The sequence below is a fragment of the Epargyreus clarus genome, unplaced genomic scaffold (genome assembly GCF_041222505.1).
Source record: "Epargyreus clarus isolate Ecla_fem2 unplaced genomic scaffold, WU_Ecla_fem_2.2 ptg000026l, whole genome shotgun sequence".
NCBI classification, from domain to species: domain Eukaryota; kingdom Metazoa; phylum Arthropoda; class Insecta; order Lepidoptera; family Hesperiidae; genus Epargyreus; species Epargyreus clarus.
This window is the reverse complement of record NW_027332233.1, coordinates 16541855-16562553: the sequence shown is the minus strand read 5'-3', so window position 1 is coordinate 16562553 and position 20699 is coordinate 16541855. Positions and strand designations below refer to the sequence as shown.

Below are 20699 nucleotides of genomic sequence, written 5' to 3'. Positions count from 1 at the left end.
AATATAGTTTTGCGGCAAAAATACTTCTTTATTTGTTTTCTATATAACCCTTACAATTCCGAGGGCAATTTTTACCCCTTGCCGTCCCATAAATCATAACACAAAGCCGCTCGTTCTTCTAAGCCGACTCACCCATATTTTAACCATGCAATCTACTTTAATTTACTCAGTCCCGTGAACATTTTTTTACGCGCCGCCTGCTCTACGTTATAATCATTCGCTATTCGTAAACAAAAGCGTAAAATTCGCAAATTATGATTTGTTACCTTTCGCTCTAAACAAATAATAAATCTTTACTCATAAAAATAAAAAACATGGAGCAAATTTTACAAGCAGCGAAATGTTTACCTATCCTTCAGAGTTATAACATTATTTTTATAACAACTCCACGCAAATACCTACCGCTACAATAAAAAAAAATAAAAAAAAATGAAGTAATAATGATTTTAGGTAAAAAAAAAATTTGTTATCTTTATGCATCATTTTATTATTATTCGCCTTTATTAAAAAGGTTTGCAAATGGAAATAAAAAAATATACTTACACATAAAACACCTTGTCAATTTGAACTCAACGTTAACATAATGTTTACATTTGTTTACGTTCGATTTGCAGCACGATTCGATTAGACGGGGTGCCGCATATGTTAATTAATTTGTTTATTGAGAATAAACAATCTGGGTAACGACGGAATACGTTCGATATTTGAAATAAGCGTGGAATATTTCTATTCACGCAGATAAAATTAATAGAAAAAGAATTTATTGCGAATGAAATTAAAACAAATAGAAGAATAAAGAATAAATAAAAAGGTATTCATTTTAATTATTCCCTAATCAATCATTTTTTTTACTCCTTTTACTTGGCTGTTTATTTCAATGAAAAAACAAACACGTTTATTATTTAAACATACATAATTGTACGAGGACATAACAAATTACTATTTAAATGAAGATACAATGACAACTCATTTCATGCCATAAATTTCCATTGTGCAAATTATTACTGCAATCCAAGTGTATTATTTTAATTGAATTTTAAAGCAATTTGAAGAGGTCATCTGTTCCAAATTAAGTTTATTTTGATCCGAGTTGGAATAAATGGTATTTATTTTATTGATTTGCGTTCGTTGAATACATCCGACTGATGGACATATCATCCGTCATGAGATACTGACGGGGAATTATCACTGGAAATGACGTGCGGCAAATGAATTACTGTAATAAAAATAATACTTTAAAACTGCAAAATTTGTGGTGTTTCTAGGTATTATTCTGAATTGCAAATATTAAAATAGACGGAAGGGGGATATTGAAAGCAACATTAAATATGTACACGTGCACCAATTTGCTACATTTTTAAACGCTACTGAGAATCTCGTACAAGTACAGCATAAGGTATATGGAGTATTAGTTGGGAATTTCGTACAAATAGGAGAATATTAGTTGGGAATTCGTACGAATTTGCATTGTTGAGGGCATCTGGAGCGGTGTGTAAACTACTTGTATGAAATGGAATAGTGTGGGATCGTATTGTTGAAATGGAAATTAGGTGTGAGTTCCTAATGTTTAGTGTAAGAAGATTTAAATGTTGTCGCTAGGATGCGAATTAAATTCTCATAATATGAAATAGTTTGCAAAGCATTATAATGTTCCGTAAATTATATAATAATTATTGTAGTTACCTATATTGCTAGAAAGAGTGATCTGTTAAACATACGAAAATCTTTAAAAACAAATGCAACAATTAATAAAGAAGAACATTTAATAATTTATTAAACCTTTTCTGATTAACAAGTCTACTGCCTAGAAAATATTTCATTTTTTTACTTCGATGAAAATGTTCGCTAAAACTTCTACACGTCTAAAATAAAGACAGCTTAATTCTATATATCTACGCTAAACACCGCCAATGTTTATTACGAGTACGTTAACAACAGACAAGCAAGTAGTTAGCACATTAATTAATTGAAAGCGAATGAGACCGCAGGGCGGGACTTGTAAATTACAGCTATCTAATATATGCACGAACTGAGGTCTGACACGCTCCGGCGTGCACTCAGTAACTTCGTATCCCTCCGCTCAGATACCCTCAGAACAAGTACGTTTCGCATCCTATCTCTAAATTTTAGTATATTGGGTTATTTTTAGTTCAAAATTAGTGTAATTCTACTTTCCTCAGATACGAGTTTAAAATAATTTAAAGTTATTAATAGTTAATATATGCATGAACTGAGGTCTGACACGCTCGGGCATGCAGTCAATAACTTCCATTCCCTCCACTCAGATACAACCCCAAGATGCGAAACAAGCTCGTATCCGCGGGGTTTCTGACTATCGGGGACGACCTGAAAGTCTTAATAGGAGTGGAATCCGAGTTCGATTCCCGGCCAGACTGCCATCTTAATCGCGAATTTCCGCCTTGGGTCTGGATATTTGTGCATTCGTATTTATGGGTTGCGATGGCACATACAATGTAGGGAATCCTAGTGTAGGACTGTGAGTGTAGAAATCGTTAAGTGATCTTATAGTAGAAGTAACTTCTGAAACTGCCAGTCACGCTGAACGAGTGATTAATGTAGAGTGCCCGCAATGAGTCGCCTCGCGGCCCCGCTATCTCTTGCAACTAATGCCAATTCGTAACTGGCTGTTTTCAAGCATCCACGCTTTGTCCGCTGTACCGTTTCTAATGATGTTTTGAGTTTAGTTGGAGTCTAATGCTCCTTCATATGTTTCTATAATGTAATAATAGTCATAATATTCTTACTCCTTTGTGAAAATGAAATGAATTTTAAATATTAGTTGTAGTCTTACTTCAAATCCAATACCTCCAAAGACATTTTTTTCTATTTCTTTTCGCATGAAATATAAATGAGACGTAATTTTTAAAAATAATGAATCTTCTTGAGAATACTGAAATACTGTGCCAAAAGTGCAGAATCTATATCCAGAACAGAACTAATAATTTACTATTTAGTTAAATTATCTACTTAGCTAAGGAACTACACAGAACTTACCCAGAACCAGGTTTGCGTGTCAGTCCGGCACGCTAGCCCTGCACCACATGGCTATTCAATTTAATACAAAAAGTTTTCGTCAAATAACACTGGTTTCGTAAAATACTTAATAAATATAATTTGAAGGCTGTAGAACCCTTTGTGGTTCGACTTCGGCGGCACCACCGCCACACCTATTTCTGCCTAATAACAGCAGTATTAGTTGCTGCTGTGTTCTTTTTGCTACTTTTCCGAGGCGTTCCAGCTTAGTCTTCAGGGGTAGCGGCGCATCTGTGGCCGGCCTCAGGTAGGAATATCTGGGGTTGATTACAGATGTAGATGGGCAGCAGTTGCCACTTAACATCAGGTGGACTGCATGCTCGTCGGCTACGGCAATATTATAAAAAAAACATACACAGAAACAGCGACAGCTACACGACGGTAAAATAATGACCTAAATAAATTCGAAACCTTCCTATACTGTGGAAATAGTATTCACGCTACTGCCGACTGTACTAACGAGCCGTTAATAATACGCAATTTCCAAAATGCTGTGTTTCGTATCTTTTGAAACGACAAAATAAAAGTAATTTGAATTTAATGTTAAACGTACGATAAAATGCAATTATTTCTGCAACGCGAGGAAATAGTGTCTTAATGTCCCTCCATTAAACTCCATTACAGTACAGTGAATACAGCGACACTGTTATAAATATAACATTTAAATAACTTATTACATTAAAAAGGTTATAGTTATTGCCAGTGTCTGTATTGATCAGTTAACGCCGTAGGGAACTAACTACGGTATCCAAGTATAAGATGACCACTTATGAAAATATAATCTTCTAGGGGAGTAATGAATTGCATAAGGTCATAGGTAGGTTGAGATAATTTCGAAGCGGAAAATAAATTTAAACTTAACCAAAAACAAAAAATATACCTAGTAACGTATAGTCATCATATTCATAAAATTGGTGATATAGCTTTAAAATCCTGTTTAATTAGTGCTCTCATTAAAATTACGAAACATTTAATAAAGCGCCTCATTGAAACGTGTTATGAAGCGTTTATGGAAATTTATTCGCCAGTAATGTTAGCGCTACTGTATTCTGGTTTGATGTGAAGGAGACACTAGAATGACACTTACCCAAGGACTACTTTTGAGGACTAAGGAACACAGTCTTTAAAAGTATCAAGTAAACTAGAAAGCAGACTACCTATTCTGCCTTCTAGTTTAGGGTTCAACCGTCCTTGGGTGGTTCAAACCTCATACTATATACCATAAAGTAATAGGGGGTCTTGTTGTTACTTTGCTACTCCAGTTTTATAAAAACAAATGTAAAAAATATATTTTATGAGCGTCATTTTTTAAAAGTGCTATTACATTACGTTTTATGAATTCGAGAAGATATCGACAATTATCGACATCCGCGTAAGCCCTGGCCATATGATGACGTTGATGATATAAAAAATAGGAGAATAGTAAGTTCCAGTTCGTTCCGTTCGAGTCCCGACAATCACTCTGCAACTAAATAAAGCGTGACGCACCCTTGATTCTTGCCGTACAATGAATCTCACTCAACATCGTCTCCGTAATCCAATATGGCGGCGCACGCACGCCCCTAACGGAATTACAATCCGCTCCGGGCAGTAATTAACTGTAATCGTGCGTAACTTGATGAGATTCCGAGCGGTAAATAAATTTCAACGCGATAAAAAAATACACAGAAATAATTTGATGGTAAGTCATGTCAATGTACTTTACATACTTAGCTAATTTTATGAAACCGTTTACCATTATACGCAATTTTTTACAAACATTTATAGAGGCATAATTACAATAACGTAGACATGCCCCGCAGAATAAGGAGAGAAACTTCAGGCGCTAGTAGCTAAATTTCATATCCACAACTTCGCAAACTGTCGACCATAAATTCTTATCATTATATAGCTAGCCTTAGGTAAGGTCATACGAGCCATTCGCATTTAAGCGTGGTAAGTATAAAAAGAAGGATTTGCAGCCAATAGTTTGCGTCCTACCTCTTCGTCATATAAAACTTAGGTCTCAATAGGTTCACATCTGTGATTGATCTCAGGGAAGATTCCAATCTAATTTAGTGTAGAGTAACCAAATCCACGGCTACCAACGATTATTTGCCAAACGGAGTGCGTGTTCATTTGCAACTTCAATTTCACAAACACACTTAACATTTTTGACACTGGAATGCTATTGTGGCAAACGCACCAATTTGGTGACGCCCGCACGCGCCTAACTGAATTATAATCGTCAACGGGCATTAATTACTTTAATCGTGCGTAACGTAATGAGATTCCGAGCGGTAAACGAATGCCATAGCGGTTGTGGTTCTCCTAGAATTCTGTGTCAAATAAACAGGTGTTACTGTTTATCTAAATATTTACAATAAACCATCAAGATCTTATTACTGGGTCATTTTTCACAATTTCGTCAGATCGGCACAGAATACCCACTGTCTTGGGTATGTTGTAAGAAGCAACTGAGAGTTTAAATCCAGAAAAGGATGGCCACAGCGCTATGGTTAACCTATTAATGTAATGCTGGGAAATTCCTGACATTTTTTCCGACATTAATATATTTGTCGAACGTCTCTATTGCCGTGGAAACATAAACCGCCGAGCAAACGTTTAATACAGGAAAAACATGAAGTCATAAAATTCTGTTAACAAGTCAAAACTTGCAGTTTCCACCAATAACTCGTTTCGAACGCATCCGTTTGCGTTCGAATCCGTATTAGATGTTAGAAGAAAGTATTATTTTACGTTATTGTGATTTGATGTGCTTAAATAAAACTCGTAGTGGTGGCACGTTGTGTTTCTGCACGTTCGAACATCGCAAACGTGGAATGTTTGCGCGTGACTGAATATATGCGGCGGTCACGATAAGCACGGATCATCTCGCCCCCGACAAATGTCCGCTATGTATGACAAACACGAACAGGACAACTTTGCCCTTGCTGATATCTGTCGGTGTTTTTAACTAATCTGAGTACCAATCTCGTACAAGCAGATTTATTCTGAAAATTCGTTACAATGTTTTTTTTTAATGTAATTTAAATTTGACGCTGCTTGCAGGCTTACTTGATGTACGAATTTAAAATTCATAGAGACAGTTTTGTTTTCTCTACTTAATAAAACTGTAAAAAAAATTGTATTAGACTGTATACAAGGAAACGTATACAACCCGATTTAGCCCAACCTCTTGCCTTATACTTTCATTAATATTATGGCACCAAATACGTATTATCCTCATTGACTTGGTATAACAATGAACTATTTTTTTATAACCGTAAATAAAAATACAGTCTGATCGTTTTACGCGCCTATAAGCAAACATTAAAAATCCAACAATCTACACAAAATATATTTGACTTTAAACAAAATGCGTGACCGTCTGTCGGTCGACGCAATAAGCACGGATTATCTCGGGCTGACAAATGTCTAGTATGAGTGACGCAGACGGAACAACTTTCCCCTCGCCTCAGATGTACCCTGACTGTCACAAGGGATTGTTAAAATAAGAAGTATTGTAATTTTAAATTGAGAGAGATTTCTTATTGATATAGGACAAGCTTACATTACTTATACCATGATTTTTAGGCCGACAAAAAGTTCATATTATTCGATAAGTCGTATTATTATGCGGTCACACTCTATGTCTTATATTGACAGGAAGCATAACACGATAACACGATATAATACAAAAACCGAATATAATACAAACCGAAAATAGACACATTTGACATACACGTATGTATGAGGTGAGCATCTTAGACCTCAGGAGCCGACGCCTCTGTGATCCACTACATATAGAAGCCTTATGGTTTTATAAGAAGTTTCTTACAAATGTCCATGGAAGACAGTAATAGAAGCGTGCTGTTTATTACTCCAATCTTACAAATAAATATCATACCTACATGAAATTGTGATATCAACGTACTCACGAAAACAACGTTCCGTTATCTTATATTTGACTGAGCACAACATAGATGGAAGTCAAATTCATAGGCAGAAAATATTCCCTTTCCCAACACGACAGCACGTTTGAACATTGCGCATGAGAAATCTCGGGAAAGCTGAATGTGGGACGACCGCGATAAACACGGATTACGTAGAAACACGGATAGGGCAGTTTTCCCACACTATAGAATTATAGATACTCTTTCCCCTCGCTTGAGATCGCTTGACGCTTTGTTTGTTGACCCCGTGTATTAGAATTTGATAACTTTGTCATGAATAAGAATGCCGCTGCTTATGACAATCTGGTCTACGAAGTTAAGCAACGCCTTGCGGTCACGAAACTGGATGGGTGACCGCTAGTGGCCCAATTTCATGAGCCCTTCCGATAAATAACACCCACTTTACCTCGTTAGAGGCATTTAATTGGCCACCATACCATATAATTTCAAACCCTTTAGTATCTACAATATTGTCGTAGCTTTAAGATTCGTTAATTAATTTGATGATAACTTATTATAAAAGTTATTTTTAAAAAGAATGGTAAATATTATTCTTAGAGAAGACAACTTTATGAATTAAGTTCAATATTACTGCCTAATTGTATCAACATTTTTAATTTCATATCGCAAGATTAAAATCGTAATAAATATGAAATTTGTCTATAAGAATCTACCGGTCTTAAATTAACCGTTAAAATTAATCTAAACTATAATTTTCGCTGACTTTTAAATAGGAATTTCCAATCTACATTTTCCAAAATGAGAACAAGACAATGCCAACGCCTTGCGTATAATATTCAAACCGCTTATCATTAATTAAGCGTCTACAAGCAATTACACAGAATACATATTCGATGTCGGTATTACATTAATTTGACACGTCTGTTATTACTATAATTACTATGACGATATTGGATACCGACTAGCAGGAGACAATATATTATGTTCCGCACAAGACATAATCAATGGTTTGCAGGTTACTCGTGATGTACTGGCTATCTGATTAAGGATCTCTAGATTATGGATACCGATTAGTGGGTATGATCTTGGGTTAAGATGTAATTAAAGGGCTGATGATCTTGACTAAACTACTATATTGCCGCTGGATAAACGATAATACTGATATCATGAATAGTGAACTTTTTCAGAATTTAATTGTCTTGCTTCGATAATTGAAAACTACACATCTGAAAAAAGCTCTCAAATGTATGTGAAGTCATCTAATACGCACTTGGCCTAGGGACTAAAGCATTCGCACTCGGAGAAGAGACCAGTGCTCAGTAATACTAATGATTTTATGAGGATGAAAATGTTTTAATTTATTGTCTGCTACTGTTATTATTTTCGTACTGATGTGCAATATTTGGAAATACAAGCACTATTCTAAAAATAAACATCCATTATATCAGTTTTCTATTATGATTTAACTAATAACAAACTAACACACTATAGCACGGTGAAAATAAACAATAAATCCATTATCGTTATATAACTAAAATTAAATTGAATTCCGCATTGTTTCGCCCACCTGTAATTTCCAGCCCGAGTTATAATTATGAAATTAACTTGCCCGGGAGATTACGGTGCGTACAATGGCGACAATTGTCGATTTATCTTGCCCGGGCCATTGTTACCCGGCTCCTGCGGTAGTGCCTGCTCAGGATATTGAGTCCGATTGTTGATGGCGCTGAGACAATGCCGCCGGTCGGGAGGGTCTATTTTCGTTTTAAATGTGGGTATTGTATTAATGTATAGTGTACTATATGTATATAGTCGGTTATGTTACTGTTATATTTAACGGAATCAAGGGGTACGGTTATGTAAATTTGATGTGTATTCAAATTGTTTCTAGATACGTATTATTCGATTTGACGACCCGTGTACGTGGCGTTACTATGTCGTCTGAGTTTTGGGTTTGAAAACCCGGATACTACAGAGACATACTGCCAAGACATAACACTAGATGATCGTGAATCATGATTTTGAAGTTTTTGGAAATCTTCTATGTAGTACACGCCCCGAACTTAGATTAGGTGAGCACAGTCACTATCTAGTCTTAGTTACTCGTATGTACCCTTGAACCGCCAGAACAACAGCTCAATTGCAAATCAGTGGTCATAATCACAATAATAATGACGCGGCATCCAAAAAGTGCCTTAAGATTTCACTCGTCAGACCAATTTGTAACTGCCAACACACCGCAATATGCCTCGAACCACGTAAGCAGTTCCCGCATTATCTTGGAATAAATTCCTAAGATATTTCTCTAATGCCCCAGCTTATATTTTGTCCACGAAGCGTCGCAATACGAGTAAGTGGGCGCTGAATACGAGTTACTCTGTAAGGTGCGAAGTAAGCATTGCTTTTGTAAGGAATTGTAAGAAGTTTTCCAGAAATAGATATGTTTTAAGGTGAATAAAGAGTGCTGGAAATGGAAAAGTATAGTGGAAGTTTAGGAATGAACTAGCAAATACATAAGTGTATAATAATATGGTGTAGAAATAATTCTTAATTAATTTCATTCCAAGTATATTCGGTATTTTTTAAATACCATCCTGGCTCTAAATTTAGTACTGGTATTTTACAAATAAATATTTCTCTATTAATAAACTAATAGCAAAATATTTTTTGTGGAAGCTTATTCAAATGCAATGAGAAGAACTTTGAATCAAACTCATTTATGTAAAATTTTACAATTGTTGCACGATATTAAGAATATATATATCAGGATCACCTAAGAAAAATTAGAAAAATCCAAATGTCGCAAATGTATCCTTTTGATATTAAAGAAGATATCTTTTGTGATTTTTGACAAGGAAGATCATCATTGAATGTCTGAGAAGGCACTCCTCTACATAGTTACTGTCTAAGCTATGCAGTCTAAGCTAACAATATCTGAAGCGAGCTTAAGTACACAAAGCTCTCGCGAAGTTCACTCCGGACAGCGCAGCGGGTTTGAGCACCGCTGCACTCCGATCGCAATTGCTCCACGAATTCGTTGCTCCACGTTACTGTTATTCGAAGCTATGAAACTTAAATAACTTTATAATAACACGTGTTTTTGAAGATGATAGGAAAGATGCTGAAATCAAAACAGATGGTAGGAAAAATAACGCTTTCTACACTTTCTACACTCACAGCCTCACACTAGGATTCCCTGTGCCGCGGGTGCCATGGACACTACACAAACAAATACAAATACACAAATACACAAACTCCCAGACCTAGAAACAGAAATCTAAATTCATCATTTAGGTATCTGTTTGGCCGGGGATCGAACCCGGGACCTTTTGCGCGTCAGACCGGTATGGTGGCCGCTCCGCCACGCGGGTCGTCAATGTTGAAAACATTAAAGACTATCATATTATATTTTTGTCGTATCTGTAGTATTCACCATCTAAAGATATACTTATGTAGTACAATCCGCAAGACTAGCGCAAGGGCACTACTGACATACCTTACAACAGCAATCTCAAGTACGAATATGTTCTCATTTGAATAATGTTGTAAAGTTTTAACAAGGCGTTTTAACTCATTCATAAGGCACAGTGACGCCTCTAAATCAACTTCAAGAACGACTCTTAATCTTTTTAATGTTTATTGTAGATCAATGACCAAATGATCAGATAGACTGCGTACTCATTTGATATTATAAATTAAACAAACATGTATACACATATTTTAATTCCCACGGAGTTCGCTTCGGACGGCGCAAAATTAAGCCGCTCTGCTTCTCTTTGCAAAAACTTCACAGCTCAAAATTGTTAAAATATTATTAAAAACTCTATAATAACGACAATATCACACGTAGTAACTTTTACAGCGAGGTACACTAATCTGCATAGTTTAAGCTTTGTAACTAAATAAACAGTATCAATAGCGAGCTTAAGCACACACAAAGCTCTTGCAAAGTTCGCTTCGGACAGCAGCTTAAGCCGCGCGGCTGCACTCAACGCACGAGTTCACAGTTTCACTGCGATCATACGATGTGAATCACCTGCGAATTTATTTACTTACTATAATATATTTTTATAGAACCAAATGAGCATATAGTTAAGGTGATGTTAAGTAGTAACTACCACGTATAAGTGACTAATAAAAATAACTAATGTCAAATAGGCCGAGAGTCTAACCTATCGATGACAAAAGCGCTACTACATTTGAGTTAAGTGAGAACGTTCCAATTTATGTTTTTGCAATGAAAACTGTTTTATTTTTTATTTAGTAAAAGTATATTAGTATAGTTAAGTAAGTAAAAAACAATTATTGTTAAAAATAAAAAATCATGTCATGTTAAGAAACAAAATTCTGTGAAGCAGTATTATTTTTACATCAAAATATATATCTCAATCAATCTTAAAAATAATATTTGGTCCTTCAAGCTGATTAACTTACCAAATACAAAATTTTAGAGAATCTTACCATTTAACGTACTCAAAACGTAACAGCCGTATTTACAAGTTCGTAAGCAATAAATGGAGTAGTAGTAAAAAGTCAAGTGTATTACTACATGATGCTATAAAACCCCTTACTACGTCACGCGTTACGCGTTAAACTACGCGTAGTGGTGCGTGAGTAGAATCTGAATGAGCTTTAATTCGATCGGAGTGGTGTCTTATTCAATTTTAAACACTATTTTATTTATCTCCTGGAGTAAATGAGATTTGAAATTTTAAATAAGGTAAAATTGTTGGGACGTATCGAGATGGTCCCAACAAGCCAAAATACTACGTCATCTTTTGTTTAAGAAAGAAAGAAAGCATTTATTTGACATGCTATACAAGTTATACCTACATACAACATACATGCATACAAAAGAGGCAATGCAATAACCAATGTACGGGTTATGATTATAAAATCAGCTCAATAATATTATATCATTGTAATGTCATCGAAGTTACACAAAGCAGGAATGGTACTGTAATAGTCGACGAATAAAAAGCTTCTACCAATGTTATGTAACTAGCTTGACAAATATTATTATCCACGACATATGGATCTATATTTTATTGCGCATATTTTTATATATAAAAGCGCATGCACGCCGTCACATACGTCGTCTTGGCACGGAATTCTTCTTAACTCATCTTTAAAAGATACTTTAAGAATAAATGAAATGCTCCACTCTTTATATTGCCGGGTTAAAACTAAACGTAGGTACAGTGCGTGAGAAGAAACGCAATGAACCTTACGTAGATTAGAGTATTGGAACTTTATTTTTTATTCAATGTAGGAAACCACGTCTTGTTTACTAAATAATGTGAAGACACTACCGCAATCCGCTTTATGTTTGATTGCTGATCATGGGAGTTTTCTTACCATAAAATGTTTCTCGATTTCTAATCGACTCCTCGGCGCTTCTTCGACGTCGATTGATGGAGAAAGATGCAGGTTTGTATTTATTTACATCGATTGATTCCCAAGTTTCTGTATAATGATGGGGTTAACTTTAATACACGGTTGACTAGTGCGCAGAACCGAGAATGAATAAGTCTTTGTTATTTCTATGAATAAGACTACTATTCCTGCATTCAATACACTTTTTAACAGTGAAAAGCAGAACCCTATCGCTATCTAATGATAACCACCGGTACTAAGACCTTAAGTACCGCCCACGTAACTTAAAGAACATAATAATATTATAAATTATAAAATTATATAATTAATTATTAATATAATTTCATAACGCTTCTCTAGAGATTGTAAGTAATTTTGATTTTATTAGCCCACGTTAACAAAATTAAAACGAAAAATTAGCTTTCTTAGAATCGAGAGCAAAACACAAATCATTACGAAAACCACAACGTGCAGAACACAATTTGGAAACTGGCAAATCGCGAAAATAATGCCGATCGGATAAAAGGCGAAATCGGTTCCACAGCGGCATGATAAAGAGGCGGCGGTACCAGATATGAATTTACAAAGCGCGAGGGAGACAGATAGTATTCTCCCGGGGACAGCCCAATTTCTCGTGTTGCTAGCATTTTTGTAATTTTGTTATATTGTCTGCAATACAAAATCTTCAGGTCTTTGAAGATCAGTTATCTCTTACTCATCGAAGATAATGTAAAATTGATAACAAAATTTCACCCGAATACAAAACCTAAACCAAATTAAGAAAAACCTTTAAAATAGGTTAACATATATACCTGAGTTTAAGTAGGTAAATCGTACCAAAAACACTCTTTTCTGTCAGGTGCTAATATTTACAGGTTCTCTCATTCACTCATCCATGCCAGTAAAGCATAACACGCTTACAATTGCACAAGTCTTTATCCCTTCACACAATTGCAAAGTTTGCACAATAACCAAAATTACGACTAACAGATAACATCGCAGACACAATACGAGATTAAAATATAACACCCGTCACGCAGATAAAGAATCGCGTAACGTACAAAACGCAATATCATCGGAACAAAAGTGGCATTATTCTGTTCCGACGGTACACGGTGGGTATCAATTTACAAAGAGCTGGGCGAGAGCGGAGCGGATCCGCCGATTTCGCGGCAATTTTTGCAAATTTGCTCCGTTGACTTTTCATTTCCCCAGCAACGGTGCCGTCTCGTTATTCGGAACTCCTGGTTCCGTTAACAGCCGTAACGATACGCTAGACGGTTAACGTTAACGTATTCGTTTTATAATCACCGGATAACTGTTAGAAGATTCACGGTTTAACAATACCATAGGCACTACATAGAGCAGTTTTGGTGCTGCGTCCTTGTTTCAAAGATTTGAAGCTGGACTAAGTATATGTCATTAAATCTTCTTCTATAGTACTACAACCTTTTTTTGCGGTAAGAAAGTTATATTTCGACCATAAACCCCATTCTATGTTGAGATATTCCTTCTTTTGACTTCTAAGTTGCGGATGAGTTACGCGTTCCGATTAGCTAATTAATTTAAAAATGAAGCAGCTGCCTTACCCTAAAAGAAAGAATGAAAAGTTCAATACCCCGCTTTATTTTGGGAAGTCATTTAAAATCAATTACATCATCGTCAATCTTATTCATATAACGCTGATAATTTCAGAGCACCAAATCCACTATAGCGACCAAAATTCTATTCACTAGAACAAATGTAAGAGAATTTCAAAGAAACAATAGCAATTAGCGAATGAAGCGCCGATAGAAAAGTGCAATTAATGGACATCGATACAACGGCGCTGGCTGCCAGCCAGCTTCTCTTTGCCACGGACAGAATATTAATTTTTCCCTCCAAATAAACAAAGCCCGGATGCGACAATGCCATTCGGACGGTACATTTCACGAAATATTTTGTCACGGAAACAATACATCTAACTAAAAATACGAAATTGACGATTACTACTCTTTTATTTTTAATTTACGTCTGGCTAAGAATCGAACCCAATACCCTCTGTGCCTGGGTGGTACCAACGTTAATCAAGTCAGGAGTTCCATTAATTTATAATAACTATAGCCCTATTTTTTCTTTTTATCAACACTATTTTGGTAGGTGTAGCAGACCAGAAGACATTGATACATATTATCCAAGATGTCCTAACAGGACTCTAAGGGTTAACACTGGACAAATAAAATTGTTTTTTTTTTTTTTATAATATAGGAGTAGCAGACGAGCATGCAGTCCACCTGATGGTAAGTGGCTACTGCCGCCCATGGACATCTGTAATCAACCCCAGATGGGATTACATATTCCTACCTGAGGTCGGCCACAGATGTGCTGCTACCCCTGAGGACTAGGCTGGAATGCCTCGGAAAAGTATGTCTCCCTTACCACACCCTTCAAAACGGAACACAGCAGCGCTTAACACTGATGTTATTAGGCAGAAATAGGTGTGGCGGTGGTGCTGCCGGAGTCGAACCAAAAAGGGTTCTACCACCTTTACATATATATAGCGCATCACAAAACATGTTGCTTCCAAAACAATTTTTCAATCAAACGCTGCAATACGTGGCGCGTAGCACGGTGCACGGCGCTGTTTTGTAAACAACCCAATCTTTTTATTGCTTCAGTACTCACCCACACTACAATGAAGAAACACTCATACTAAAATACGTAAATTAACTTCAAGAAACGTTATTAACATTAAATTAATTCGAATCGATGTTACGATAACACGACTTATCTGCAAGAAGCAGCTTAAACTAATAACATATTATACAGTAAACAGCCGAACGCGTATAACTTTGCTCCTCACCAACATAACTATCTCTAGTTCCGACACCTGTCCCCGATTATGCTGAGCGAAGCAATTATAAGTTGTGGAATTACATCGCTAGAAGTTCACGCACATAATTCAAGGACTGATTACATTACGATGTCAGCCGCTCCTGGGTATTATTATGGTTATGTAGATTTACTCGCGCCACTATGTCATTGAGAATGGCAGGTTGGTATATGGAAGTTTGGTGTAAATATCTTAATAAGGAAGAGCAAAGAAGGTTTGGGTTAATAGTAATTGATCTAAGAAGATGAATGAAAGAAAGGTAGAAAATTGGATGGTTAAACTTATTGCGGATTCCTTTGTTTCGGAGGACATGTTGAGCCATAGGTTGTTACGATTAGATAGCCAAATAAAAGTTGTCATGTACATATAAGGAAGGAGAAAGATGGAGAATTTCATATGCACTATATCTGAACATATTTTAGAGTTCCTTCAAACACAATTTTATTGACTACCAAATAAAGCAGCAACTAAACCAAGATGGCAAATAAAAACCAGTAATTTCTGACCGACTTGCGCTTGTCACGTCCCGCGTCCACAACTCCACAACTCCTGATTAGCGGCTATCGTTTTTAGGGTGAAACACCCAAAAGTTGGCCGCCGACGTGGGTAACGAGCCGGTAAAATTTTTCGCCCTTCACCCACCCAGCGATTGTTTTTGTCGCCACGAATTTAAAGTTGCGGATTAACAAGTGCCAACTAACTTCGGAGGGCAATTTTCGGTTAAACTAGCCGAGCTACCCGAAAGTTTTGACCGTGAAATCGGCTGGCAAATTGTGGGTGCATTATTCATTGTACGGAAATGAGTCGGGTTTGTGATGCTTTTTATGCTGTGGGGTTCCAGCTTTCATTATGCCCGTTTTATGATAAGAACTCTGATTTAAATGGACTCAAATGTTCGAGTAAGTCCAATCTTTGGTTACGTTACTACGTTACAAGCCCAATGACTAGATGAAATTTGATAATGAATGAGGTGTCGTTAGATGTGTCTTGGCGGCACCGATGACAGTAGAATAATTCAAAATAACGTCTTTAATTTCCCTTTTTGGACTCGGCATATGCGAATTGAGTATGTCGCAGTGATGTTTCTATTTTTTTTAAATACGATTTGTTAATATTATCCAATCAGATTGAGATCAACGTACTCACTCTTTAAATACTTGTATTACAAGCTTTGAATAAATATCACTCTATCAACACACTTGTTGACAGTACATATCTATTACATGCTTTGACTATCGAAATCACAAATCTTGTGATATTTAATCGCAAATCTTGTTATTTGTCAAAATATTATTTGTTGTTATTGTCAATTATTTGCTGATCCGATCATCCCAAAGTACATAGTCCTAGCAAACTATACAAATAAAATATAATATGTTATAATAACACAAACGTACGTACACATGATGAAATTTGATTTACTTTACGCCGGTAAGAGCCCATATTACCAGTTAGGCTTATCCGTAACAAGGTAAAAACGGTAACCGTCCTCGGCTCCAGTACATTCCCCACACGCTGCTAAATCAAATCAAACATTCCACCGCATCTCGGATTCGTATCTAATTTCCCTCTCGAATTAAACAGCGTCGCGACGCTCCGATTGAATTAGCGTTATGGTAAACATTTGGTGTATTTACCCCAGTGGTGGCGCACACGTATGTTTTCGCTTTAAATTTGTAGCGATTTTCGCACGATATTGAAATTTCGATAGCCTATCAAGTCACATCTAAATGAAATTATGAGTTTTCAATTGAAAAAATAAACGAACTATTCAAGTGAATAATACTGTAAGATTGTGCAAGAATTTTCGATGGAGACAGTTAACATGAGTTTCATGTCCGGATAAAATTATATAAAAGATGACATGTTTCTTGCTAACGTTTAGTAAAAGCTCTTTGTGGTTCGACTTAGTTTACTCTACTGCCACACCATTTCTTATATCATTAGGGTTTAACACTACTGTATTCTAGTTTTAAAGAGCGAGGTAAGGAATTGACAGTGACATTCCTCACTAGTAGGTAAACATAAGTATAGTAGTGGCCGAGTTCAATACTCGTAATTCAATTATAATTAGAAGTTAGAACTTTTGTCGATAGGCAATAGCAACTACTAACCATGAAGGGACTGCATGTTTGTTAGCTGCTTCCATCACTTAAATAAGTGGGACTTCAACTTCATTAAGCCAAGTGCAGACTTACTACGTTACGCACTTTTGTCGATTACTTCCGCTTATTTCAGCGGCAAAATACTCGTACTATCTACGAGTAATATCCGAAATGTGTTGTTTTGCGAAAATATTATAGTATTTTTTGCGGATTTAATCAACATACAGTAGAATACGGAAAACTTAAGCATTATTTTACATTGTTTCCAAAAATAAAATTTAAAAATTACTTTTACGCATTGAAAAATAAAAGCTTTAGATTATTCTAATATCTGTAAATTAAAAATTATCAATTGTTAATGTTGTAATCAAAATGGCAGCATTAAAAGATTAATTGTATACAAATTTTCGGACAAATAGTAACTAAATACCGTCCATAATTATATCGTAAAAGTCATTCTAGCTGTACATAAATTCAGATGTCAGAAGGAAGAAATTTATTGTGATTTTTTTATTATCTAAAGCCACCCCAACGACGTAGTTTAACAACAGCGATAAAAGTATTACGCTAGATTGTAAAAATATCAAAAACATTTACCCTCAGGGCAGTTTAAACTTTGATACGGCGTGAGGTCCATATTTTATAAAAAGCAGCTGTTTCATGATACTTTGTCATTATTATGCCCCAGTAATGGACAACTGGGAAAATATTTATGGCGAATTAACCTTATTTATGGGTTTTGCCGTATTTATGAGTTCGGAAAACAAAAACACAGTAATAGCCTAGTGGTTAAGATACTCGGCCTCTTGATCGAAAAGTCTGTGGTTCAATTCCCAGGCACGCACCTCTGATTTGTAAAAGTTATATGCGTATTAGAAATTAATTATCACTTACTTAAACGGTGAAGGAAAACATCATTAGTAAACCTGCATACCTGTGAATTAAATAAAAAGTATGCAAAGGTATGTGAAGTCTACCAATACGCACTTGGCCAGCGCGGTGGACTATGGCCTAAGCCTTCTCACTCTGTGAGGAGACCCGTGCCCAGCAGTGGAACACTAATGGGTTTTGATGATGATAATAAATTAACCTTATTTATGGGGTTTGCCGTATTTATGAGTTCGGAAATCAGTCTCCGATGGTCGGTGGTACGGAAGATTTATTGCGCAACTTTCGCTCGTAAAAAGGCTTGAGGCCGGAAGGTCCGAGAAGTTTTCTAGTAAAGGTTTTATAAGGAAATTAACTTGTAATTAGTTTTTCTAAGCCCCTTCGTTCCTTCCCTGTAACTGTCACGAGTTGACGTGTAACGTTTAGAGTATTTTTCTTATTCTTTCTTATGTAACTTTGTGACGAAGATTGATTTTATTTACACTGCAAAACCACCATTTTTATATACATGTTTGTTCCTTTGATATTGTCTCCTATTAAAAATTATCGCTTGCCATAATCATGAGGGAAACATTGTAAGAAAACGTACAGGACTTAGAGTTTTAACAAAAACTTCTCATAGGTTTATAAAGGCTACCAATTTGCGCTTCGCCAACGCGCTGGACTACGGCCCAACACATCTCAGACAGGGAAGAGACTTTTTTTTATAATATAGGAGTAGCAGACGAGCATGCAGTCCACTTGATGGTAAGTGGCTACTGCCGCCCGTGGACATCTTTAATCGACCCCAGAGAGGATTAGATACTCCTACCTGAGGTCGGCCACAGATGCGCCGCTACCCCTGAGGACTAAGCTGGAATGACTCGGAAAAGTATGTCTCCCTTACCACACCCTTCAAACGGAAACACATCAGTGCTTAACACTTCTGTTATTAGGCAGAAATAGGTGTGGCGGTGGTGCCGCCGGAGTCGAACCACAAAGGGTTCTACCAGCTTTAAAACCCAGCAGTGAGATATAATGCATTAACCATGACCTATGTGTGTAAATTTCTGACATTTCGTGTTTCAAAGCCCACTATCCATTCGCTTCCACTTTCATCTGCAGAAAAAATATGAAATTCCCTACGAGAGCGTGTCTTTGTCTTTTTGGAGCAACGAATAAACGATTCGGAATTGGTCCAATTGGTCCAATCCGGCTCAGGTCTAATGGTTCACGGTATTCTCAGTCAATTACTGGAGGATCGGTGAAAATTCGCCAATCGGCCTGCATTTGAGTGACCAATTTTGACGAGTTACGTCGAGGATTTGATACAATTCGCAGCGAGTCGATTCGGAATTCGAATTGACTTACTTTTTTAAATTGAAGTTGCAAACAAGTACGTAGTCTATGTGATGATAAGTGACTGAAGCCTTTTATACACGTTTGTAATCAATCGCAACCTAAATCGATATGTTTAAAAGTCGAGAACTGATGTGTTGTTCTACCTCCTACTACTACTCTACTCTGGCCCCTAGGACTCCATTGAAATTCTCATTCATCCCTTGAAATAAGAACACCCTTGAAATAAGAACACATAGCAGGCCCTGTCACTCCTATGATAAAACAGAATTAGGCAGGCTACCACATTTACATTAAATTCTTTATATTTTTTATAATCTACTATTTATAAGGGGTCTTTAAAGTTCTTTGCGCTTTCTTCAAAAATATACCTTGCAAAGAAGTAAAAGCTAATTGATTTTCAAAAGAATTTATTTATTATCAATGAAAACAAATAATTTAACTCATATATGAAAACCTAAAGCTATCAAGATTGCTCCAAATTATTGTGTTATTTAAAAGAGGAAATCTTTGAAATCTAAATACCTTAGAATTATTTTCATTAATAATAAATAGTTTTTGCTGCGGAACTCTAAACCGAAACCAAAAACCATTGCAATATATCAGCCTCTGATAACCTGATTGTATGTCCGCTATCACACGTAATAAATCCTGGAAGGAAAACAGAGAGCCATCCAGCACACTATCTAAATAACATCCCCAATAGGACGTGTGTTTGTACGTAGAACCGCAATTTTCCTGTACATATACGATACATTTTTTATAATATAGGAGTAGCAGACGAGCATGCAGTCCACCTTAGTAAGGGGCTACTACCGCCCATGGACATGTGTAATCAACCCCAGATAGGATTAGATATTCCTACCTGAGGTCAAGCAGTGATAGCCTAATGGTTAAGAAACGCAGCCTCTTGATCGAGAGGTCCGAGGTTCAAATCCCAGGCACGCACCTCAGATTTAACAAAGTTATGTGCGTATTAGTTAATAGTAAGTTAATTATCACTTACTTAAACGGTGAAGGAAAACATCGTGAGGAAACCTGCATACCTGAGAATTCTTAAAAAAAAAATCAAAGGTACGTGAAGTCTACCAATACGCACATGGCCATCGCGGTGGACTATGGCCTAATCCTTCTCATTCTGAGAGGAGACCCGTGCCCAGCAGTGGCACA

The 20699-nt window shown here is 36.4% G+C and overlaps 1 protein-coding gene across 1 annotated transcript in view; it reads left to right on the top strand.

Moving 5' to 3' along the window:
• mmd (disintegrin and metalloproteinase domain-containing protein mind-meld) overlaps window positions 1–20699 on the top strand; it is a 544021-nt gene that overhangs the window by 469093 nt on the left and 54229 nt on the right. The gene's annotated exons all lie outside the window — the stretch shown is intronic.